Below are 27546 nucleotides of genomic sequence, written 5' to 3'. Positions count from 1 at the left end.
GTTTGCTATGGGGAAACACTTCCTACGTCTGCACCCTCAATCAGCCAATCAGATTGAGCTCGCATTCTATTGGCTGTTCCGATCAGCCAATAGAATGCGAGCTCAATCTGATTGGCTGATTGGATCGGCCAATCGGATTGAACTAGATTCTGATTGGCTGATTCCATCAGCCAATCAGAAAATTCCTACCTTAATTCCGATTGGCTGATAGAATCCTATCAGCCAATCGGAATTCGAGGGACGCCATCTTGGATGACGTCCCTTAAAGGAACAGTCATTCGTCGTTCAGTCGTCGGTCTGGATGGATGTTCCGCACTGGAGGTCGTCAGGATCCTGCCGCTTCGCTCCGGATGGAAGAAGATCGAAGATGCCTCTTGGAGAAGATGTTTGCCGGTCCGGATGTCCTCTTCTTGCCGGATAGGAGGAAGACTTTGGAGCCTCTTCTGGACCTCTTCAGCACCGGATTATGGATCGCCAACCCCCGCTTGGGTTGGATGAAGATCTTGGAGCCAGGACGGATCGGTGATACCTGGATGGTGAAGACAAGGTAGGAAGATCTTCAGGGGATTAGTGTTAGGTTTATTTAAGGGGGGTTTGGGTTAGATTAGGGGTATGTGGGTGGTGGGTTGTAATGTTGGGGGGGGGGTATTGTATGTTTTTTTTTACAGGCAAAAGAGCTGAACTTCTTGGGGCATGCCCCGCAAAGGGCCCTGTTCAGGGCTGGTAAGGTAAAAGAGCTTGTAACTTTTTTAATTTAGAATAGGGTAGGGAATTTTTTATTTTGGGGGGCTTTGTTATTTTATTAGGGGGCTTAGAGTAGGTGTAATTAGTTTAAAATTGTTGTAATATTTTTCTTATGTTTGTAAATATTTTTTTATTTTTTGTAACTTAGTTATTTTTTATTTTTTGTACTTTAGATAGTTTATTTAATTGTATTTATTTGTAGCAATTGTGTTTAATTAATTTATTGATAGTGTAGTGTTAGGTTAATTGTAGGTAATTGTAGGTAGTTTATTTAATTATTTTATTGATAGTGTAGTGTTAAGTTTAATTATATCTTAGGTTAGGATTTATTTTACAGGTAAATTTGTTATTATTTTAACTAGGTAGCTATTAAATAGTTCTTAACTATTTAATAGCTATTGTACCTGGTTAAAATAAATACAAAGTTGCCTGTAAAATAAATATTAATCCTAAAGTAGCTATAATATAATTATAATTTATAGTGTAGCTATATTAGGATTTATTTTACAGGTAAGTATTTAGCTTTAAATAGGAATAATTTATTTAATAAGAGTTAATTTATTTCGTTAGATGTAAATTATATTTAACTTAGGGGGGTGTTAGTGTTAGGGTTAGACTTAGCTTTAGGGGTTAATACATTTATTAGAATAGCGGTGAGCTCCGATCGGAAGATTAGGGGTTAATAATTGAAGGTAGGTGTCGGCGATGTTAGGGAGGGCAGATTAGGGGTTAATACTATTTATGATAGGGTTAGTGAGGCGGGTTAGGGGTTAATAACTTTATTATAGTAGCGCTCAGGTCCGCTCGGCAGATTAGGAGTTAATAAGTGTAGGCAGGTGTCGGCGACGTTGAGGGGGGCAGATTAGGGGTTAATAAATATAATATAGGGGTCGGCGGTGTTAGGGGTAGCAGATTAGGGGTACATAGGGATAACGTAGGTGGCGGCGCTTTGCGGTCGGAAGATTAGGGGTTAATTATTTTAAGTAGCTGGCGGCGATGTTGTGGGGGGCAGGTTAGGGGTTAATAAATATAATACAGGGGTCGGCGGGGTTAGGGGCAGCAGATTAGGGGTACATAAGTATAACGTAGGTGGCGGTCGGCAGATTAGGGGTTAAAAATTTTAATTGAGTGTCGGCGATGTGGGGGGGCCTCGGTTTAGGGGTACATAGGTAGTTTATGGGTGTTAGTGTACTTTAGGGTACAGTAGTTAAGAGCTTTATAAACCGGCGTTAGCCAGAAAGCTCTTAACTCCTGCTATTTTCAGGCGGCTGGAATTTTGTCGTTAGAGCTCTAACGCTCACTTCAGAAACGACTCTAAATACCGGCGTTAGAAAGATCCCATTGAAAATATAGGCTACGCAAATGGCGTAGGGGGATCTGCGGTATGGAAAAGTCGCGGCTGAAAAGTGAGCGTTAGACCCTTTAATCACTGACTCCAAATACCAGCGGGCGGCCAAAACCAGCGTTAGGAGCCTCTAACGCTGGTTTTTACGGCTACCGCCGAACTCCAAATCTAGGCCTTAGTATGCTTAGTTGAAAAGCAAATCTAGATAGGCTCAGGAGTTGCAATGCATTACTGGGAGGTAGCTGCTGATTGGTGCCTGCACTAAAATGCCTCTTTTTATTGGTTCACCAGATGTTTTCAGAAACTCCCAGTAGTGCACAGCTGCTCCTTCAAAAAGGATACCAAGAGAATGAAGCAAATTGGATAAAAGAAGTAAATTGGAAAGTTGTTTAAAATCACATGCTCTATTTGAATCATGAAAAATAAGAAAAAGAAAAATGTTGGGTTTCATGTCCCTTTAAGCTTCTTAAATGGACAGTAAAGTCAAAATTAAATGATTATTATTTTTTAAACAGCTTTCACTTTACTTTTGTTATCAATTTTGATTGGTTCTCTTTGTATAATTTGTTCTTTAGGTGAACTCATGTGTCCTTAGCTGTCTGGTAGCTATGTTGGCAACAATGTTTATAGCAATGTTATCTATAGTTGCAAACTCTGCCATTGTCTGTTTTATGGCAGCAGTGTGTGTAACATTACTGCCAATTAGCTAAAGATATGTGCATACTCCTGAGCTCACATAGGATTACTATTTAATAAAGGTTACAAGAGAACCAATTAAAAAAATTAAAGGGACACTGAAACCAAAATAAAAGTTACCATTAATCACAATCGGCTAGATTTAGAGTTTTACGGCCAAAGGGGTGCGTTAGCTACACGTGTTTTTTTCCCCCGTACCTTTTAAATAACGCTGGTATTTAGAGTTGTCTGAAGGGCTGCGTTAGGCTCCAAAAAGGGAGCGTAGAGCATAATTTACCGCCACTTCAACTCTCAATACCAGCGTTGCTTACGGTAGCGGCCAGCTTGAAAAACGTGCTTGTGCACGATTCCCCCCTAGGAAACAATGGGGCAGTTTGAACTGCAAAAAAACCTAACACCTGCAAAAAAGCAGCGTTAAGCTCCTAACGCAGCCCCATTGTTTCCAATGGGGAAACACTTCCTAAGTCTGCACCTAACACCCTAACATGAACCCCGAGTCTAAACACCCCTAACCTTACACTTATTAACCCCTAATCTGCCGCCCCCACTATCGCTGACCCCTGCATATTATTATTAACCCCTAATCTGCCGCTCCGTACACCGCCGCCACCTACATTATACCTATGTACCCCTAATCTGCTGCCCCTAACACCGTCGACCCCTATATTATATTTATTAACCCCTAATCTGCCCCCCCAACGTTGCCGATACCTTACCTACACTTATTAACCCCTAATCTGCTGACCGGACCTCGCCGCCACTATAATAAATGTATTAACCCCTAAACCGCCTCACTCCCGCCTCGCAAACCCTATAATAAATAGTATTAACCCCTAATCTGCCCTCCCTAACATCTGTGACACCTAACTTCAAGTATTAACCCCTAATCTGCCGACCGGACCTCGCCGCTACTCTAATAAATGTATTAACCCCTAAAGCTATGTCTAACCCTAACACCCCCCTAAGTTAAATATAATTTTAATCTAACAAAATAAATTATTTCTTATTAAATAAATGAATCCTATTTAAAGCTAAATACTTACCTGTAAAATAAACCCTAATATAGCTACAATATAAATAATAATTATATTGTAGCTATTTTAGGATTTATATTTATTTTACAAGCAACTTTGTATTTATTTTAACTAGGTACAATAGCTATTAAATATTTATTTACTATTTAATAGCTACCTAGTTAAAATAATAAATTACCTGTAAAATAAATCCTAACCTAAGTTACAATTAAACCTAACACTACACTATCAATAAATAAATTAAATAAATTAACTACAATTACCTACAATTAAATCAACTAAACTAAATTACAAAAAAAAACACTAAATTACAAAAAAAAAAGATTACAAGCATTTTAAACTAATTACACCTACTCTAAGCCCCCTAAAAAAATAACAAAGCCCCCCAAAATAAAAAAATGCCCTACCCTATTCTAAAATAAAAAGTTAACAGCTCTTTTACCTTACCAGCCCTTAAAAGGGCTTTTGCGGGGCATGCCCCAAAGAAATCAGCTCTTTTGCCTGTAAAAAAAACATACAATACCCCCCCAACATTACAACCCACCACCCACATACCCCTACTCTAACCCAAACCCCCCTTAAAAAACCTAACACTAAGCCCCTGAAGATCTCCCTACCTTGTATTCACCCAGCCGGGTATCACCGATCCGTCCAGAAGAGGGTCCGAAGTCTTCATCCTATCCGGCCAGAAGAGGTCCTCCAGAGGGTCCGAAGTCTTCATCCTATCCGGCCAGAAGAGGTCCTCCAGAGGGTCGGAAGTCTTCATCCAGGCGGCATCTTCTATTTTCGGGTCCATCTTAAAGCAGCCGACGTGGAGCCATCCTTCCTCACCGACGGACTAACGACGAATGAAGGTTCCTTTAAATGACGTCATCCAAGATGGCGTCCCTCAAATTCCGATTGGCTGATAGGATTCTATCAGCCAATCGGAATTAAGGTAGGAAAAATCTGATTAGCTGATTGAATCAGCCAATCAGATTCAAGTTCAATCGGATTGGCTGATCCAATCAGCCAATCAGATTGAGCTTGCATTCTATTGGCTGATCGGAACAGCCAATAGAATGCAAGCTCAATCTGATTGGCTGATCCAATCAGCCAATCGGATTGAACTTGAATCGGTTGAAGACTTCCGACCCTCTGGAGGACCTCTTCTGGCTGGATAGGATGAAGACTTCGGACCCTCTGGAGGACCTCTTCTGGCCAGTTAGGATGAAGACTTCGGACCCTCTTCTGGACGGATCGATGATACCCGGCTGGGTGAATACAAGGTAGGGAGATCTTCAGGGGCTTAGTGTTAAGTTTTTTTAAGGGGGGTTTGGGTGGGTTAGAGTAGGGGTATGTGGGTGGTGGGTTGTAATGTTGGGGGGGTATTGTATGTTTTTTTTACAGGCAAAAGAGCTGATTTCTTTGGGGCATGCCCCGCAAAAAGCCCTTTTAAGGGCTGTAAGGTAATAGAGCTGTTAACTTTATATTTTAGAATAGGGTAGGGCATTTTTTTATTTTGGGAGCTTTGTTATTTTTTTAGGGGGCTTAGAGTAGGTGTAATTAGTTTAAAATTCTTGTAATCTTTTTTTTTTTGTAATTTAGTGTTTGTTTTTTTGTAATTTAGTTTAGTTGATTTAATTGTAGTTAATTTATTTAATTTATTTATTGATAGTGTAGTGTTAGGTTTAATTGTAACTTAGGTTAGGATTTATTTTACAGGTTATTTTGTAATTATTTTAACTAGGTAGCTATTAAATAGTAAATAACTATTTAATAGCTATTGTACCTAGTTAAAATAAATACAAAGTTGCCTGTAAAATAAATATAAATCCTAAAATAGCTACAATATAATTATTAGTTATATTGTAGCTATATTAGGGTTTATTTTACAGGTAAGTATTTAGCTTTAAATAGGATTAATTTATTTAATAAGAAATAATTTATTTCGTTAGATTAAAATTATATTTAACTTAGGGGGGTGTTAGGGTTAGGGTTAGACTTAGCTTTAGGGGTTAATACATTTATTAGAGTAGCAGCGAGGTCCGGTCGGCAGATTAGGGGTTAATAAGTGTAGGTAGGTAGCGGCGACGTTGGGGGGGGCAGATTAGGGGTTAATAAATATTATGTAGGTGTCAGCGATGTTAGGGGCAGCAGGGGTTCATAGGGATAATGTAGGTGGCGGCGGTGTCCGGTCGGCAGATTAGGGGTTAAAAAAAATTATTATAGTGGCGGCGATGTGGGGGGACCTCGGTTTAGGGGTACATAGGTAGTTTATGGGTGTTAGTGTACTTTAGAGCACAGTAGTTAAGAGCTTTATAAACCGGCGTTAGCCCAGAAAGCTCTTAACTCCTGACTTTTTTCTGCGGCTGGAGTCTAGTCGGTAGAGGGTCTACCGCTCACTTCAGCCAAGAATCTAAATACCAGCGTTAGGAAGATCCCATTGAAAAGATAGGATATGCAATTGGCGTAAGGGGATCTGCGGTATGGAAAAGTTGCGGCTGGAAAGTGAGCGTTAGACCCTTTCCTGGCTGACTCTAAATACCAGCGGGCGGTAAAAAGCAGCGTTAGGAGCCCTTAACGCTGCTTTTGATGGCTAACGCAGAACTCTAAATCTAGGCAAAAATAAATAATTATACCTTTTTTGTAATATACTCTCCGTTTCACATTTTTACCATTTATTAGCAATCTTCTTATAAAAATTGAATGATACCACCGGGTATGCATTTCCATAGACCAATCCTGGCGGACAACCCAGGCTGAAAAATGGCGGAGCATTGCCCTGATGCGCATGCGCAAGCTTCAGAAGTGTCATTGTTTACATCACTCACAGTGTCTCTCAATGCAAACCATAAGCAGAGCTGCACTGAGCAGGTAAGATCGGTGAGCAGCGAGAATCTCCCTAGTAATAACGAGCATTTCATCCTTATTCTTTAAATTGTTGAGAAATAAGATGTCGGTAATATCGGTATCAGGGATGGGATATGCGCATGCGTGAATTTCCCGGTCATGTTAAGCATGCGCAGGGTGACAAAATCGTCACATAATTATATGCAAAAAACGGACTCAGATTGGAGATCATTTTTAATCTTGTACGGCCCATATTGAAGGGTTGGTCTAGCCACTTTGTTGAAGAGTAAAAGTAGGTGAATTATTATATAATATTTATTGTAATATGATATGTGAAGTCCGTTTATATAAAAAAAAAAAAGGTTTGTAATCCTTTAAGGTCCATTCTTTAGAGTGGCATTAATTTTATGACTGAACAGTAGTGCAGCGAATAGTCTAAGGGATTATATGTAAAATAGATTTTTAAAAGTAATTGCTTTTGAATTGCTGAAAAGCTAAAACTAAAATTTGATAGTTGAATTTATTACTAGAAATTGTAACATACACCATATTTTTTAAGTAATTTTTGGGTTATTTTGGATTGACTAAATATATTTTGACTTTTATAGAAAGAGGACATTATGGAACATTACAGCATAATCAGTAGAGATAATGAAATTTAAATGGATAGAAATGCCAATGTCAAAATTTAAGTGTAACAATATATGTATTTAATGTCTATACCTTTAAAAGTTAAAAATTCTTACATGTAAAATAACACCATAAACGAATAATATTAAAAGTTGTATGGTTGCGGCCACAACCAAGTATAATGAACAATCCTAAAAAACAATACAGTGTCTTGAGATAAGATAAGCAAACCGAATATGCAGATTCTAATAGTCTTCCTAAAGTGCTCCTGTGCAATATTTATATCCAAATAAATGTGAATACCCAGATTAATATACAATGGTTAGCTAATATCAAACAATTGTTGCCTAAACACAGTATTGTGAAAAATAGCTGAATTACATCAAGTGAAAAAGACACACATGTATCAATAGCGAAGCTTATTTGATATCCCAATTTTTTAACAAAAAACGATCAAGTAGGAAATATCAGCATTCACTAGAATTTTACTTATATAACATTCATTGTGATCCAAATTGGGAAATCCGTATAAGTTAAAGGTTCCAAAAGACCCTTAGTTAGGGTTAAGTCTCTATATAGAGTAAATGTAGATTAATAGTCTCGCGTGGCTGTAAAATCAGTTCCTTAATAACACCTTGTGAAATTGTATGTGAACAATTGATATATATACTTAAATGTGTTACATGTGAAAGTTCCTTGACCGGTCAAGTTAATCAGTGTCCAGGATAGTCAATAGTTAATGACAGGTTGGCTTACAAACTCTGCTGTGTGGCAGACTTACCTAGCTGTGTTCCCTGGCCAGCGTTTGCTCCATGCGAGGCGGAAGTACTCACAGCGTCTTCACTGCCTGTCAAAGCTGGGTCCGTTTGAAATGTGACAGCCTGTCAGATGATCGCGTCTTGCGGTAATATCTTTGATCTATCTGGCTTTCCTTTATCCAAGTCCTGCAATCCGTCTGATGGTTAAGAAGTGATTGAATCTCCACAGTATTACTTCTACGCGTTTCAGCACTGGAGTGCCTTTATCAAGATCACATGTAACACATTTAAGGATATATATCACTTGTTCACATATATATTTCACAAGGTGTTATTAAGGAACTGATTTTACAGCCACGCGAGACTATTAATCTACATTTACTCTATATAGAGACTTAACCCTAGCTAAGGGTCTTTTGGAACTGATTTCCCAATTTGGATCACAATGAATGTTATATAACTAAAATTCTAGTGAATGCTGATATTTCCTACTTGATCGTTTTTTGTTAAAAAATTGGGATATCAAAAATGCTTCGCTATTGATACATGTGTGTCTTTTTCACTTGATGTAATTCAGCTATTTTTCACAATATTGTGTTAAGGCAACAATTGTCTGATACTAGCTAACCATTGTATATTAATCTGGGTATTCACATTTATTTGGATATAACTATTGCACAGGAGCACTTTAGGAAAACTATTAGAATCTGCATATTCGGTTTGCTTATCTTATCTCAAGACACGTTATTGTTTTTTAGGATTGTTCATTATACTTGGTTGTGGCCACAACCTTACAACTTTTAATATTATTCGTTTATGGTGTTATTTTACATGTAAGAATTTTTAACTTTTAAAGGTGTAGACATTAAATACATATATTGTTACACTTAATAGAGTGTTATTGTTTTATTATATACATATATTGTATTGTTATAGATAGCAGCTTGATAGCGCCACTCATATTGGAATTATTAGTTATATATCCTTTTTGATTGTGTGGAGAGATCTCAGTCTTTTTTGAGAGGCTAAGAGGGTGAGACTAGGTCCAGATTCCTTTTTATCTACATTGTTATATGCCATGTTAATCTTGCAATTTAGAAAAAAACTACAGAATAACTAAAAACAAAATGGCAATATTATGGGTTTAGTCATTACACTACAGGCTGAAGGGCCTGTATTGTGAAAGATCCCTTTTAATAGTGTGTAGTGATAACAGGTAACGTGCAATTAACCTTTAGTGCTCCAACATCATATGTGTATGTATCTAAGGGATTTAAAAAAGGCCATTATCAGTGAAGTGGGAATCTGTTTTTGTTGAGTTATTGATTTGTCTAATTGTTATTAGAGTAAAAGTGCTACTGCTTATAATTATTTTTTTAACTATAATTGATGGAACAAGTAGCATTTTTATGGCTTTGGTGATGTTGCTTTCTATCATCATCCAATATAATCTGTGAATTTTGTCTATGTAAATAAACAATGTTCTATTTACAAACTGTTTGTGGTATTAATAATGGGAAAAGGGGTATTCTCAGTTTATCAAGTCCTTTCAGTTGTGGAAACCAATAAGTGAGTAATAGGTCCATAAAAGTATAGTTAATTATCAAGAACTTAGACTATGATCCACCAAACCTGAAAAAAGTTCTGCTTATAAGCAATGAAAATTGGTGAGTGTGAGTGTGTCATCGATGAAAAGGTCTTATTAGCAGCCGTTAACATAAAACAAATCTTTTTATCAACCTCTATGTGTTTAACCCCAACAAAGGAATTAAACTCAAGGGGTGAGATTACATATGCGGCGCAGGCTTCAGCGCAACTGCTGAAACCCGCGCCGCCCATAACTTCACCTCGCACATCGGGGAATCCAATAAACCCCGCCTGCAGTTCATAAAGTGCCGTAAGTCGGATAAACTAGCAATGTCCAGAAATGTGCATAAATACAAATTTCTGGAGTCGCCAGTGATTTACGGCCCTTTAGAAACTGCCGGCGCCAAAGAAAATAAAAAAATATATAAAATCTCTTGTAAAAAAAGTCATAACCCACCTCCCAAAAAATAAAGCCTACAAAACCCCTATATCCGTAATCACCCCCATATTGGAACTAATTATAAAAGTATTAACCCCTAAATCGCCAAACCCCACATCACAAAAAACCTAAATAATATATTAACCCCTAAACCACCAAACCCCCACATCGCAATAAATCTAATTAATCTATTAACCCCTAAACCGCCAAACCCCCACATCGTAATAAACCTAATTAATCTATTAACCTCTAAACTGCCAAACTACCAAATCCCCACATCGCAATAAACCTAATTAATCTATTAATCGCTAAATCGACAAACCCACACATCGCAATAAACCTAATTAATCTAGTAACCCCTAAACCGACAAACCCCCACATTGCAATAAACCTAATTAATCTAATAACCCCTAAACCGCCAAACCCCCATATCACAATAAACCTAATTTAATTACTAAGCCCCTAATCTAACACCCCCTAAATTAACCCCAAATTACATAAAATAATAAAATACTAAATTATAATTACAATACAATTAAAATAAAAAATTCTAACAGTACTTAAAAAAAAGCTAAGATTGAATTAATCTTGTAAAAGAGCTGAATGCCCTTTTATGGGCAGTAAAAGAGCTGAATGCCCTTTTAATGGCAATGCCCATACAAATGCCCCCTTAGGGGCAATGGGTAGCTTAGGTTTTTTTTGTGTTAGGTTTTTTTTGGGGGGGGATTTTTTTACTGTTAGGGGGGGACTTTTTATTTTTGTAATTTTAGATTAATTTAAACTTAGTTTTTTTATTTTTAAAGTAATGTTAGGTTTTTAATTGTAATTTAGTATTTTTTTCTTTAGGTAATTGGGGTTAATTTAGGGGGTGTTAGGTTAGGGGGCTTAGTAATTTAATTAGTTATTTGCATTGTGGGGGGTTTAGGAGTTAATAGCTTAATTAGGTTAATTGCATTGTGGGGGGTTGGTGGTTTAGGGGTTAATAGATTTATTAGGTTTATTGCGATGTGGGTGAATGGCGGATTAGGGTTTAGTAGATTTATTAGGTTTATTGTGATGTGGGTGAATGGTTGATTAGGGGTTAATACATTTATTAGGTTTATTGCAATGTGGGTGAATGGCGGATTAGGTTTTTTTGTTTTATTAGTTATTGAGGTGGGGGTTGGCGGTTGACAGGTAGATAGATATTGCGCATGCGTTTTGTTAATATTTTCAGGAAGTTACGGGAGTTACGGTGCTAACATTTTCAACGTAAGGCTTGCTGCACCTGCCTATGTGTGACGAGGTGAAAATGGAGTAAAATTTCTCAATTTTCAAGCGCAAGTCCTTGCGCTGAATATGTGATACCAATTTGTCACGCGGTTCTATGTTAGTTTATGGGAGTAAAATTAGCTGACGACGGGTGAAATATACGCGCTGTATTTATATGCGACGCCATATAGGTGAAAGCAAAACTGGACTAAAGACTGGCGTCAACGGCTTTTGCGGGCAATGCCACATATATAATCTTGCCCAAAAGTCCTTTCCCAAGCTTTCCCAGCAATTTAGCTGGACATAGTGTATTGCTGCTCTGAAGTGAACTATTTATTTTGTGGATTATACCTTCTGCTTACAAACTCATGTTCCTTTCTTCACAGATAATGCAGGGCATGTGAGCTGTATGTGGTTGTTCATGCACATTGATGAGGCAGGCAACCCATAACATGAAAGATCCCATAATCAGGGCACCTTTCAGTGTCAGCATGTCACATTTGATAGGAACTGGAAATTAAACAATATGATATTGTAATGCACTTATCTGTACTAATACTGCAGAGGATACTCCTGCTGGTCCTCCATTGGTGTCCAGACTCAGCAGTGCAAAGCCAGCTATACCTCCATGTGCTGCTAATTGAATCTTCCATATTGGTGCAACATTATTTCTCTTCCCTACAAACTGCAGCAACTGTGAAAAGTACCTAGACTACTTCAGAGGTTGCACAAGCAATCCACCTAGTGGCAGCAATGCATTATTGGACAAACAGTATCACACAGGAGATGTAAGAGATTTAAAGCAAACACCACACCCCTTACCAGCTGTCACTCATTTAACAACCCTATAAAGCACTGCTGTTCAGTGAATTCAGTACTCAGTTATTAAAGAGCTATCCTTGAGTTAAGTTCTGTGTATGAATCTTGGTTACCTGAACTTTCTGCCTTGTTTCCCATTTATAAACCTTTGCTGCCTACCCTGACCTTGGAACCTTTGACCTTGCTTTTGGATTTTCGTTTTGTACTACACACTCCTGTGTTATCTAGCGTTTGTGCTAGCTATACTTTGCTACTGGGCTTCTATTCTTCATCAATCCTGACAGATATGTTAAAACAAATCCTAAACTGTATTAGTACTTCTGCTTAGTATTAAAGGGACATTAAACTGCTGGGCAAAACTTCTTTAGTTTGGTTACTACTCAGCATGCTATTGTTTTTCTTTGTGTGCCTTCAGCTCTCTTCAAAGCTTCTTTTATTTTAACTCTTTTAAAGTTCTGGTTAGTGAAACTCTGCATGTTCACACAGGGCACCGCCATCTTGGAGTTTAAGTATTTGTTCACACTGTGACAGAAACAGTGCACATTCACAGATCTGTGACAGTGTTGTCGTCTTGACAAACATTACTGTACACTACAGTTTAGAAGGCACAATACAGAGCAGTTTCTACATATTTTTCCTGAGGTTTTTTTTATATTTATGTAAGTTTTAAACTGTGTTGAAAATAGAAATATGTAAAGCTTCTTCTTTCTATTGTGTGAAATAATTCAAAGAGCAAGGTACTGCTGTAAAATAGCCAATAACATCACTTATATATAAAAGCTCACTGTTTCTATCACAGGATGCAACAATATGTTGTTTTACGCTACAAGATGGTGGCACCCAGTGTAAAGAAGGAGAGCTTTGCCAACTGGCTTCTGTAATGGGTTAAAATAAGCTTATGGGGGGTAGTTATCAAGCCGTCAACCTCAAATACGCTGGAATTCTGCAGCGTATTTGTGGCGAGGCTGATTCGCCTTAGTTATCAAAGGCTAGAGACCGGCAAAAGTAGAATTTAGTGACGTAAGCTTCGATCCGCCGGACTCAGTCCAACACAGATAGATTCTTACGTCACTCCAGATGTTCCGCACACAAGTGCAGCACAATCTGACTACTTTTGCTAGTTATAAAAAAAACTAGCAGGTACGCTCGGCACTTTTCCGGCCCAGCGTACCTGGAGGCGGCGGATCCCATAGGAATCAATGGGAGTCTGACCATAGCGAAAGTCATGTTCGCTGCTGCCAGACATCCCATTGATTTCTATGGAAGATGTCTGCACCTAACACCCTAACATGTACCCCGAGTCTAAACACCCCTAATCTGTCCCCCCTACACCGCCGCAACTAAATAAAGTTATTACCCCCTAAACCGCCGCTCCCGGAGCCCACCGCCACTCTAATAAACTGATTAACCCCTAAACTGCCGCTCCCGGAGCCCACCGCAAGCTATAATAAATATGTTAACCCCTAAACCGCCGCTCCCGGTCCCCGCCGCAACTATAATATATGTATTAACCCCTAAACCGCCGCTCCCGGAGCCCACCGCAAGCTATAATAAATATGCTAACCCCTAAACCGCCGCTCCCGGTCCCCGCCGCAACTATAATATATGTATTAACCCCTAAACCGCCGCTCCCGGAGCCCTACGCAAGCTACATTATACCTATTAACCCCTATCCTGCCCCCCCATACCGCCGCCCTCTATAATAAAGTTATTAACCCCTATCCTGCTGATCCCGCACCTCGCCGCAACTAAATAAATAGTTTAACACCTAAACCGCCACTCCAGGACCCCGCCGCAACCTATATTAAACTTATTAACCCCTAATCTGCCCCCCTACACCTATAATACATTTATTAACCCCTATCCTGCCCCCCTACACCGCCGCCACTGTAATAAAATTATTAACCCCTAAACCAAAGTCTAACACTAACCCTAAAACCCCCCTAACTTAAATAATAATTAAATAAATCTAAATAATATTTCTCTTATTAACTAAGTTAATCCTATTTAAAACTAAATACTTACCTTTAAAATAAACCCTAATATAGCTACAATATAAATAATAATTATATTGTAGCTATCTTAGGATTTATTTTTATTTTACAGGTAACTTTCAATTTATTTTAACTAGGTACAATAGTTATTAAATAGTTATTAACTATTTAATAGCTTACCTAGCTAAAATAAAGAGAAATTTACCTGTAAAATAAAAACTAACCTAAGTTACAATTACACCTAACACTACACTATACTTAAATAAATTAATCCTATTTAAAACTAAATACTTACCTGTAAAATAAACCCTAAGATAGCTACAATGTAATTAATAATAATAGACAACTCAAGGTAGGATGATCTTCAGGGGGGTAGTGTTAGGTTTATTTAAGGGGGTTTGGGTTAGATTAGGGGTATGTGGGTGGTGGGTTTTAATGTTGGGGGGGGTTGTATTTTTCTTTTACAGGCAAAAGAGCAGTTTTCTTTGGGGCATGCCCCGCAAAAGGCCCTTTTAAGGGCTGGTAAGGTATAAGAGCTTTGAACTTTTTTAATTTAGAATAGGGTAGGGAATTTTTTTATTTTGGGGGGCTTTGTTATTTTATTAGGGCGCTTAGATTAGGTGTAATTAGCTTAAAATTGTTGTAATATTTTTTAAATGTTTGTAACTTTAGTTAGTTTATGTAATTGTATTTAATTGTAGTTATTTGTAGTTAATTTATTTAATTAATTTAATGATAGTGTAGTGTTAGTTTTAATTGTAACTTAGGTTAGGATTTATTTTACAGGTAATTTTGTATTTCTTTTAGCTAGGTAGTTATTAAATAGTTAATAACTATTTAATAACTATTCTAACTAGCTAAAATAAATACAAAGTTACCTGTAAAATAAATATAAATCCTAAAATAGCAACAATGTAATTATTAATTATATTGTAGCTATCTTAGGGTTTATTTTACAGGTAAGTATTTAGTTTTAAATAGGAATAATTTATTAAAGTATAGTGTAGTGTTAGGTGTAATTGTAACTTGGATTAGTTTTTATTTTACAGGTAAATTTCTCTGTGTCACAACACCATGTCTACTGGGTCATGATTGGTGTGTATTATAGTAGTGTATGGTGTGTGTTTTGTAGGAGAGTGTGTGATGTGTTGTATTGGAGTGTTTGTTGTATGAGAGTGTGGGGTGTGTATGTGCGTTATACGAGAGTGTGGGTTGTATGTGTGTGTTGTATGAGAGTATGTGTGTGGTATGTATGAGTGTTGTATAAGAGAGTGTGTGTGTATGTGTGTGTGTTATGAAAGATTGTGTGTGTTATTACCTTTTACAACAGTTTCAAGTTTGACTACAAAATTACAGCTATCTTGTTGTATATTACTTCAGAAAATTTTAAATCAAGCAGAAATTAGTGTTACAAAGGTATGTGGTATCATATGGTTTGATGGGGTAAATTACATTGGCCGGCTTCAGAAATGTCCCAAATAAGACATGGGTGCATGATGACAGATGTCAAAATTCCAAGTTGGAAAACTGGAATGTGCCCCCTAAAAATAAGGCCTTTTAGCCCCCCTGAGAACCCGACAAACCTATTCATGGGTGGTATCATTGTACTCAGGAGATGTTGTTGAACACATATTGAGGTGTGTTTTTTTCTCAGTAACACATAACAGGAACTGAGAATCCATGCCTAAAGTATAATGTGTGTGAAAAATAACACAAAAAATGACTACCCGAATGTTTGACAAAGACTGGTGGTTGAATTAGTGCATGTAAAGTGTTAAAATACCAACATTTCATATACCTGAGGGTGTCTACATTTCAAAAGTATATGGTTTGATGGGGGTAAATTACATTGGCCGGCTTCAGAAATGTCCCAAAAAGGACATGGGTGCATGATGACAGAAGTGAAAATTCCAAGTTGGAAAACTGGAATGCACCCCCTAAAATGAAGGCCTTTTAGCCCCCTGAGAACCCAACACACCTATAAATGGGTGGTATCACTTTACTCAGGAGATGTTGCTGAACACATATTGGGGTGTTATTTGGCAGTAACCCTTAACGTTCTTAGTAAATATATTCTTAAATTGCTATTTTGTCAAAAAATCACCATTTTCTTTTCTTCTTCAAACTTTGGCATAAATTGGTGGTAAAATGGTTGGCATGAAAAGAGTCAAAATACCTCAAATTTAATACCTTAGGTTGTCTTCTTTTAAAAAATATATACATGTGAAGGATTATTCAGAAATTCCTGACAGATATTAGTGTGAAAATGTAACTATCGCTAATTTTGAGGAAAAAAAAATAGTTTGATAATAGCAAAGTGCTACTTGTACATATTGCCCTATAACTTGCAAAAAAGCAAAGAACATGTAAACATTGGGTATTTCTAAACTCAGGACAACAATTAGAAACTATTTAGCATGGGTGTTTTTTGGTGGTTGTAGATGTGTAACTGATTTTGGGGTCAAAGTTAGAAAAAGTGTGTTTTTTTCAATTTTTTCATCATATTTTATTAAAAAAATATAGTAAATAATAAGGAAAATAATGGACGAAAGAAGAACATTTGATAATAGAAGTAAATTTGAAAAGTTGCTTAAAATTGCCTGCTCTATCTGAATCATGAAAGAAAATATTTGGTCGGTCATTTGGCTGTGATGCTCATAAGTCAGAATGGTCTTAACTCCACCATGACATTGGAAGTTCTGGTATAGCCATACAATACTCAGATCAAAACTTGTCAGTATTATTAATATATTATAATATTATAAGTGTTCCTAACATTACAGCAGCAGACTTTTTATCATAGCTCCAGAATGTTGTTTCTATACCAACTTTTGGTTTGTGTGCATATTTTAATTCAATATTATTCCATATGTGACTCTGGCCAGATATGGCATTCTCTTTAAAGTTCTAGACATGTTGATTTCTTAATTCATTCAGGGTATTATTTATTTATTAAGGGCTAGATTACAAGTGAACCGCTTTTTAATGCTCCCACTTGCACGCTAACTCTGTTAGACTTCGGCTTTTTGTGCGCATGGTGTAGCGTGTGTATTACATGTTGGAAGTAATTTTCTAACACTTGCTTGTTAACCTGACGCGCTCAAAGTTAGAATATTGTGACTGCGTTAATGTACTCCCCCATAGACTTCAATGGGGCGAAAAAAGCAGAAAAAAGTCTAACACCCATACTTGTGTGCTAACCCTCATCGCCATAAGCCCCCTATTCTATTAACCCATAGAAAATATGGGGAGCGTAAATTAACACAAATGATATTGCTGATGACATCATCAATTACATTTCTAATGACATCACCTATGACATCATCCTACAGTCAGACAATATATATATATATATATATATATATATATATATATATATATATATATATATATATATATACACCTGCATATACAGGTCTGCTTAGAAATGCATATGATTGTATTATATTTTTTTTAAAAGCCTCAGATATATAAAAATATACTCTCATAGGCACCTTTTTTACCCACTGAACCCCCCTATCGCTCACAAACACAACCTTCTACTTTCACCCTAAGCATCCTTTCTCCTCAAAATCTTTCTCTTGCTCTTTCTTTCTCTCTCTCACTGAGGCCCTGATATTGAAAAATTCTCCAGCTTGGAGAGAAATTATAATTCAAACTTCACAACAGCTCCAAACTAGAGAATGTTTGATTATCTGGCCCATAGAACAACTGGGAAACTGAAGCTGACTGTTTTTTATTTTTAATTAGCATAATAGACATGCAAAGTGCAATCTAATATGTAAAAGATATACATAAATATTTAAATTATGAGCCTAATTTGTTAAAGTTACACAGAAACTGTGAAGGCATAAACTTTAGTGTATGAATGTTTTCCTATATAGAAAAATTATTTTAAAAAATATATTTTTTTCTGATTGCAAATGGGTGCAGGTTACCAATTATCCATCTCACAGATTTTAGTTATCTATCCATATTTGTAAGTCTATATACAATTACTTGTTAGTTGTAAATGCAGCAGAACTGTCTTGTCATGCAGTGCTATATTGCACTGGGCTTGTCTCTCCTTCGCATACAGAAATGCAGGGAAAGCCCCTTAAAGGAGTAAAGCAAAATCTGCCTTTTGAAAATCTCACTAGGGATCTCATAGTGCTGGAGAATCATTTTAGAATATCTCACCTGAGCAAGGTTTTGAATATCAGGGCATATTTCTCAAAGCCAATCTCTTTGCCTGCTCATCTCTCTCTCTGCCTCTTCTTCTGAGTCTACACTTTACACATACTGAAAATATTAAATAGTACAATAACATTACCCTCTGTCTTCCTCAATATGTTTAAAATGTATTTCCCTGTATTTCATCAACTGTTCTACCATGTTCTAAATTTCTGAGCACCACTCATACATCCCCTTCCCCCTTATTTGTTAATATGCTATACCTATATGTGACTATCCAAAATAATCAGGTAAATAAATGTACGGAGCACAGTATACACAAACATTCACACAATGTACAGAGCCCTAACAGAACAGCTCACACCATGCATGCAGTCCACACATATTGAGATCTGTCTGTACTTTAAAGGGACGGTAAACCTTAAAAATAATGTTATATAATTCTGCACATAGTGCAGAATCATATAACATTATTTAAGTGCTATAGTTATAAATGCCTTTTTTACCTTTTAATATGTTAAAAATATGGTGCTTTTACAGACCCGCTCTCTGCTCTCTGCTGAGCGGGTCTGTTATATTTAGTCAGCGCATCAGGCCAGCTGTATAGTCACAGCCCGGCCCGACCGTGCCATAGCACTAAGTTCAGCTCGCTCCTGTGACAGGAGCGAGCTGCACTTAGTGCTATGGCGCGGTCGGGCCTGGCTGTGACTATACAGCTGGCCCGATGCGCTGACTAAATATAACAGACCCGCTCAGCAGAGAGCAGAGAGCGGGTCTGTAAAAGCGCCATATTTTTAACATATTAAAAGGTAAAAAAGGCATTTATAGCTATAGCACTTAAATAATGTTATATAATTCTGCACTATGTGCAGAATTATATAACATTATTTTTAAGGTTTACTGTCCCTTTAAGGCTATGTAACTTGTATTAGTGTGGCTGTAACTTATAGGCTGTATGCATGTTGGGTGTGCTTTCCCTTTAAAGGAACGGTATACATTAATTTTCGTATAACTGCATGTAATAGACCCTACTATAAAGAAGAATATGCACAGATACTTATCTTAAAATTCAGTATAAACCTTTTAAAAACTTACTTAGAAGATCCTAGTTTAGCATTGTTTATGAGGTAGTCTGGGACACCCACTGAAAGGGGCTGGGTAAACAAAAAAAGCAGACACTCACCCCTCTCCCCCTTCACTGCATATGAAAAGACAGAAAACATAAACAGGAGCCTGCAAGAGTCTGTAAACACGTGTATACATCTGACACTGTGGGGCTTGGTTAGGAGTCTGAAAATCAACACAACATTTTTAAAAAAATAAGCAAAAATATACATTTAAAAAAAAAAACACTACCAGATGGGCTATATAAATGGATCATCTACAAAACATTTATGCAAAGAAAAATCTAGTGTACAATTTCCCTTTACGGCTGTGTTTGCGTTTGTGTGTGCACCTGTACAATTAATACTTTGTACATAAGGTGTGAATTGTCCCTATAAACCTTTAAAAGGGAATGGACATTACCTGTGTGAATTGTGTGTGTGTGCCTATACCTTTAACACTGAGACCCAGATATGTAAAAGAAGGGGCGGACCCACAAAATGCAAGCAAGTGGCGATGTCTCTCCAATAGTATATAATGGGGAATGCTACGTCATCAAAACATCGCAGACATTGCCACTTGTTGGCACTTTTCACAGCACACAGCATGGAGAGTGCGCTCACTAAAACCAAACATGGTTTCTGTGTAGGAACACTTCAAATAATGCCTGTGTGAACTAACTGTTATAACACCTACACTACCTGCATCACACTGTAAAGTCTCGTCACTGAAAATATGGCAAGACAAACATGGCTGACACCCTACTCATAACCTGTACTTCAGAAATTGGAATATCAAAACGCAAACAGACTCAAGTGTAGATAGATAAGGCACAAAATACCACGCTAATATATTACACTTACAGTGTTAAAAGTTCAATCAGGCGTTTATTAAAAAAAACAAACATCAGATGTATCAGCAGACACATTAAGAGCAATATCAGTCCGTGAAACTGTGCGAGTCCCTCAGGATAGTCGTCACAGAACAAGATGGTTCAGTTCCTTACAGGCTTCCGTAGTCACGGCTCTGGTAGCAATGTCCGTAGCAGGGTATCAGGTGTCAGTGAATTCGCACACAGAGCACTACGGGTCCTCAGATAGTCCAAAAAAAAAAAGGGGTCATTTTTGGACTATCTGAGGACCCGTAGTGCTCTGTGTGCGAATTCACTGACACCTGATACCCTGCTACGGACATTGCTACCAGAGCCGTGACTACGGAAGCCTGTAAGGAACTGAACCATCTTGTTCTGTGACGACTATCCTGAGGGACTCGCACAGTTTCACGGACTGATATTGCTCTTAATGTGTCTGCTGATACATCTGATGTTTGTTTTTTTTAATAAACGCCTGATTGAACTTTTAACACTGTAAGTGTAATATATTAGCGTGGTATTTTGCGCCTTATCTATCTACACTTGAGTCTGTTTGCGCTTTGTTTTTTCACAGATCTTTGGGATTCTATTATACTCCGGGAGGCACGCAGGACACCACCGGTAAAGCAGCAGCAGCAGCAGGTCTCGTATTTTATTGTATTTTATTGTATTTTATTGCATTTATTTTTCATTATTTTTTGTGGTTTTCTTGTTGCTTTTCATTTGTTTTTAATTTTTTTTTTTTTGGGAAGCATTAGTGTATAATTTGCAGTATTTTGAATTATTTCTGTTGTTTTTCTTTGTCAGTTTATATGTAATATAGGTTTTACATTGTACACTTAACCTTTTGGTGTTTTACATTATCACTGATTCTTTGTTTGTAATTTCTATCTATGTGGAATTGATCAACCTCCTTTAGTGGTTAGCGCTGTTCAATTTGTATATTTTCTAGAAATTGGAATATATTGCGCTACTGGTGATATATTCCAATCAAAGTGCAGGTTACTCCCCCTGGAACACCTAGCTAACTCCCACAGAACACCTACACCTATGTCATACATTATCTATACTCCCCTGGAAGACCAAGCTAGCTCCCAAAGACAGCCTACATCTATATCATGTCTCCCCTATACTCACCCTGGAATGCCTAGCTAACTCCCACAGAATGCCTACATTTACACCATGTCTGCAATCTACCTGGCTAATAAACTTTCCCCCAAAAAAACCTCCCTATTATAACTATATGAGCTATGTTGCTACATTTATATCCAATGTTAATATGATATGCATTTTCACGTATAATGCATATTATTTTAAGTATTGTATATAATTTGAAATGTAGTTGTTTTTGCTTGTTAATTTTGTTATTTTAAACATAAATGTATCATATAAATTATATATTAATGTTTAAAAATAATAAAATGAACAAGCAAAATTAACTGCATTTTAAATAATATACAATTCTTAAAATAATATGCATTATACATCACAATACATATACTTTTAACATTGTATATAAATACTAGGGATGCACCGATACTAGTATCGGTATCGGTACCGATTCCAAGTATTTGCATGAGTACTTGTACTCTTGCAAATGCACCGATACTTAAACCGATACCTCCACTTCCTACCCATATGCTATCTGGTGGCGTTTTTTCAAACTGCATGTTCCCATTTCATTTTAAACTGGAGTGGAGACTAAACTAAAAATTGTTTACTACTGTTCTGACAATACAAATTGTTGTTATTTGTATTATTGTAGGAGAGATCACTGTACCTGATTCAGACAAACCCCTGAAGTACTGGGCAGTTAATAAACAGATTTCCAGCTCTGGCAAAAATGGGCCAAAAATATCTTTCTGCCCCATGCAGTAGTGTGGAAAGTGAAAGACTGTTCAGCTTAGCGTCAAATGTCCATACAAATGTCAGATTGATGTTATATAACAGCCCTACAACCCAATTGCATTACCCCTTTAAATTTAATATTTTATTGTAATATTTTTTATTTATAAACCTGTTCAGTGAACTTTTTTATTATTTCATAATGTCTTTTGAATTACAGTCCTTTATAATTATAAAGAAGGAATCTTAAATAATTAGTCTGTATTGTGCTTGGTAAACTGTCACATGACATTAAAAAAAGTATCGGTAATTGGTATTGGCGAGTATTTGAAAACAAGTATCGGTACTTGTACTCAGTCATAAAAAAATTGTATCGGTGCAACCCCAATAAATACGTTACACTAAAATATTAACCCCTTACGCACCCTCATCCCCAACGCAACCTACACTATTAACCCCCTAATATACCATAAGCTAAAGACCTAACAACCCCTTAAACTGATAGCCCCTAAACTGCTCAACCCCCATTGCAATAAGCCCCCTAACCCCCACCCAGACCTCAAAGCTAACACCCCCTAAGTTACACAAAATAATTAACAATAACATTACACAAAATAAAAAAAAACACATTACCAAAATAAAAAAATACCAAAAATAAAAAACACTGAAACTTAAGTCCCTTTTAAAAAAATAAAAAAACCTACACTAACACTAAAAGTTACTATAACAATAGCCCTTAGAAGGGCCTTTTGTTGGGCATTGCCCTAAAGGGACTTAGCTCTTTTCCTAAAAAAAAAAAAAAACAACACTATTCTACCATAAAAGTAATCCCATTCACAAAAAAACCTATCTAAAAAAATCTACTCTAAAAATTGCACTGAAAAGGGCATTTGGTTGGGCATCACCCTTAGAAGGGCATTTGGGAGGGCAGTGCCCTAAAGTGAACATAGATCTTTTGCCCAAATAAAAAAAAATCTATTCTAAAAAAAAAAAAACACCCCAAAAAAATCCTACCTCTAAACCCCAAAGTTTCTACTCACCCAACTTGACTCCAGCTGTATTACTCTTCTTTCTTCATGGAGGCGGTCCTCCATGGCAGTCCTCTTCATCTTCATGCCTCTTGGCATCTTAATGGCCCATTGGCAGTTTAGGGGTTAATAGGATAGGCAGTTTATTGCGGTGGGATATCGGCGGTTTAGGGGTTAACTAGTGTAGGGTTAGTTTGTGGAGGTGGGTTATGTCGGTTTAGGGATACATAGGTAAATTTATTAGGTTGTGTGCTATATATTTTCAAGGGATCCTTTACTTTACATCACCAATTTCGGTGCCAATGCTGCTTGGAATATTTTACCAGCATCGCCACCTATTGCGATCTATAGTAAAATGCGCCTGTGATGCTGCCTTTAAAGAGTAATGTTGGTACTTTTGAATACTTTGTCGACATTGCATCAGTTCCCTTTTAAAAATATTGCCACCGTAAGCACTTTCAATCATCGGGACCTGAGATGTCCATTTAAGACTGTGGGGCCGATTTATTAATGTGCGGACAGACCTCTGGTTAATTCTCAAAATAATCTGGTTAATTTTCAAAATAAACTTAAATTGCCCACAAAATAAAGATTTGTTTTTATTAAATAAAATGTAGCATTTTTTTAATAATAAAAGCTACTAAAAGAAGTTGTGAGTGTTTAAATTTGGCAAGTGCGGGGCGTTAGAAAAAAAAAACGGCACTGAAAAGTGCCTTTACATAGTAGTCTATGAGAACTGTGTGTTCCCTGTAAATATATATGTACAGTATAAACTTATACACATATTAACACGTAAATATATATGTAAAACTGAAAGAGAAGAAAAAGTCTGCCAGGAACGAACAGCAGCATCAATAGCTTGTTCCATGGCCCGGTTGCCACCTGGGAGTAGCTTCTTTCTGCCCAATTGTGTTTTTTTTTTTAAATATATATGTGTAAAGAAAATGAGAGCGCCTTAAAGAATATATATACAATAAGTATAAAAAATGAGACCTTATTGTGAGGCTGCTGTCTTAATAACTGAAAAAAAGCCTTACGGCTAGATTTGGAGTTCGGCGGTAGATGGGTTGCTAACGCCACGCGTGTTTTATGTCTAACGCACGGCATTGTTTGACTCCGGTATTTAGAGTTCAAAAAAGACCATCTAACGATGCTCCTAACGCGTGTATGTCACACGCGGAATCCTGCCCGCGTTAGACAGTCTCCCATAGAGATCAATGGAAAAGCAAATAAATAGCTTTTTTCACCTAACACTCGATCTCGCGAGAATACGCACAGCTCGGTCATATGACGCATACCACATCATGCACAACAATAACACGCCGCAAATGTCACAACAACAATCAATCAACAAAGCACACAAGCATTACACATTCACAAGCGGGGGGATTTTTAATAAAATTTAATACGGGGAATACGCATATACTTTAAGATGCGGAAATTCGCAAAATAACAACATGGAATAAAAAATATATACATACACTAGAAAAATAATCGCATTCAATATCACTATATATTAGGACAAACATACATATACAACACTTCACTAATACCACACCATCGCAAATTCACATTTAAAAAGAATACTATTGGACAATGTTAGAGAAAACGACCACTATGACATCATCGCATTCTACACATTCCACAAATACTAACTCCAAATGAGCATGCGCAAATTCACACAACTAATACACATTGCACTAATATTAATTGCTAATAAAGCACACCTGAACACAATTTACAACGGAAATTGGTACATCATTAAACATTTACACAGGGTATATAAGCACCACACAAGCAGGGCTTCTTTGACTGTGTTGCTGGTGGGTCTTTGGAGATTGGAGGTTTAAGATTAGAGAGTTGGTGCATTATTGTGAGTGAGTTAGTGTTAGCTTGAGAGAGTCAGTTGTTAGTGTTATCGTGAGTGAGTTAGTGGGAGTTAGTGGGAGTGGGAGAGAGTCTGTTAGTGGGAGCGTGAGTGAGTTAGTGGGAGTGGGAGTTGTTAGTGAGAGTTGTTAGTGGGAGCGTGAGTTAGTGGTACTTAGTGAGAGTTAGTGGGAGTGTTTGTTAGTGAGAATTAGTAGTAGTGTGTTAGTGAGAATTAGTAGTAGTGTGAGTTAGCGAGCGAGTGATTTTTCTGTACACGTAACACATTTACACGCAAACACATTCAATACATACATACACTTATCAATAACACTACATACACTCCATACCCCCTACCCCCTCATACTACACTCCATACCCCATTCCCTGTAGTCCCATTCCCTTTCATCCCATTTACTCTTATCCCATACCCCATACCCATCCCATACCCATCCCCTAGTTACATTTAGTTTACATATCCTCCTTTTAGTCTTCTTCTTCTTCTTTTGGTTTATTTAAATACTCCTTACCCTCTTTGTTTTTTTACATCCCTCTCACACTTTCAGCACTTTTTTTGTCTTTTTAGTTCTTTATTTTGACCCCCTTTCATTTCATCACACTCACTTTTAGTTTGATTATTTGGGGTTTAGTTTAGGGAACAGATGGAGGCCAGGCAGGGGAGAGGTAGAGGGGGGAGGAGAGGGAGGGGGAGAGGAACAGGGCAGGAAGGGGGGCAGGAAGGGGGGCAGGAAGCGGGGGTGGAAGCGGTGGGTGGACCCAGCCACTTGGTTCAAGATGAACAAGTGGCTGGGCCCAGTGGCGGACAGAGTAGGGCTTCACAGTCCGGGAAACAGAGGGCATCGTCACAGGGGAAGGCCAAGGCGACTAGGGAGGCGAGGTTTTCGATGGAGGAGAAGGAGGCCCTCGTAGAGGCCTATATGGCCAGGTATAGGAGGCTGCAGCACCAGAAGACTACCCCGACTGACAAGAGGAGGCTCTGGAATGAGATAAGAAATGCAGTCAATGCAGTGGGTGGCCGGAACAGAGATCTGGATTCGATAAAACATCGCTACCGGGACTGTAAGATGGATCTCAAGAAAAAGAAAAGCCTGGAGGCCCGACATGCCGCAGGAACCGGTGGCGGACCTGCCCTGGAAATAGAGTACTGCCGATGGGAGGAAATGTTGCGGCCCAGCATCTCCGAGGTGGAAATAGTCGGTATCGGAGGAATTGATACCGGGAACCTGCCACTCTCATCTGACGGTAAGCTCATTGAACAATAAATTCACATACGAATGTATTTCAAGGGACACTATACGCAAACCTTTACTTTCATGATTGAGGTAGTGAATACAATTTGACAAAACATTCAAATGTACTTATATTACCTAATTTGAATCATTCTTGAGATATATTTTAATGAAGAAATAGCCATGCACACAGTGAAACAATCACAAGAGGCAGCTATATTCAGCTAACAATCAGCATCTTATAAGCATATTTAGATATGCTTTTCAGCAAAGAATATCCTGAGAATGAAGCTAATTAGATAAGAAAAGTACATTAGAAAGTTTATAATAAATGTATGCTTCTAAATCATGAAAGATAAAACATTGGGTTTCATGTCCCTTTAAGGATCAGATTAATGCTATAACGTTGTTTACACGCATTCAATTACTTTGCGGTTACATCACTCTCTAGGCTATAGGTTAGGTGTGCATTTAAACAGACTGAAAACAAACGCGAAAACATTCAGATTGACCAGAGATATCACAAACCCGGTTTAGAAAATGTGGAAATCGTATTGATTGTTTGTTAGATTTCAAAGTGGATTAATGATTCTGCATTTGTAATTGTATCGTAAGCTAAGTCATTTAAAGCTTGATTTGCAAATATGCTAATATATACATTTTTTTTTTTTTTAAATATACAGAGTCTGGGGAGGAGGCAGCACAAGAAACACAGCCTCATCCATCTCCCCGGGATGAGAGTGGTGGGGAGGAATTTCCACTTCGGAGGGAAGAGGCCCCCGTGACGAAGAGCGCACGGAAGCTGATGAAGAGGCCCCGGAAGCAGAGGAGGAGCCCGCGGAACCAGAGGACCCTCAAGGACCCGCACACCGCCGTGCACGGGCACCCCGCCGTGCACGGGTTCCCCCGCCAAGCACAACAAGAGGAAATAGCGGAGGTGCGGGTTCTACTGGACTACATAGACCAGATGCGTAACTCCCGGATACAAAATATCGAAGGCCGAACTCGAATTCTTGATGGACAAAATCAAATAATTGAAGGCCAAAACCAAATAATAAACATACTTAATAGAATCGAACAAGGCCAAAACCGAATCATTAATCTGCACCAAGAGATGTTAAATTTTTTCCGGGAGGCGCATGCTGGTCTACCTCCTGGTCCGCCTCCTGCTGCTGGGCCTCTTGCTGCTGGGCCTCCTGCTGCTGGGCCATCTCCTCCTGCCGACCCATCTACTCCTGCCGGGCCATCTACTCCTCTTCAGCCATCTCCTCCTCTTCAGC

At 37.8% G+C, this 27546-nt stretch overlaps 1 protein-coding gene across 1 annotated transcript in view; it reads right to left on the bottom strand.

Moving 5' to 3' along the window:
• The window catches only part of LOC128647293 (uncharacterized), a 53915-nt gene that overhangs the window by 1076 nt on the left and 25293 nt on the right, over positions 1-27546 (bottom strand). The window lies entirely within an intron of this gene.

This window comes from Bombina bombina, chromosome 2 (assembly GCF_027579735.1).
Source record: "Bombina bombina isolate aBomBom1 chromosome 2, aBomBom1.pri, whole genome shotgun sequence".
In the NCBI taxonomy this organism is placed as follows: Eukaryota; Metazoa; Chordata; class Amphibia; order Anura; family Bombinatoridae; genus Bombina; species Bombina bombina.
Note: the sequence above shows the minus strand (reverse complement) of the source record. Positions and strands in the feature narration are given on the sequence as shown.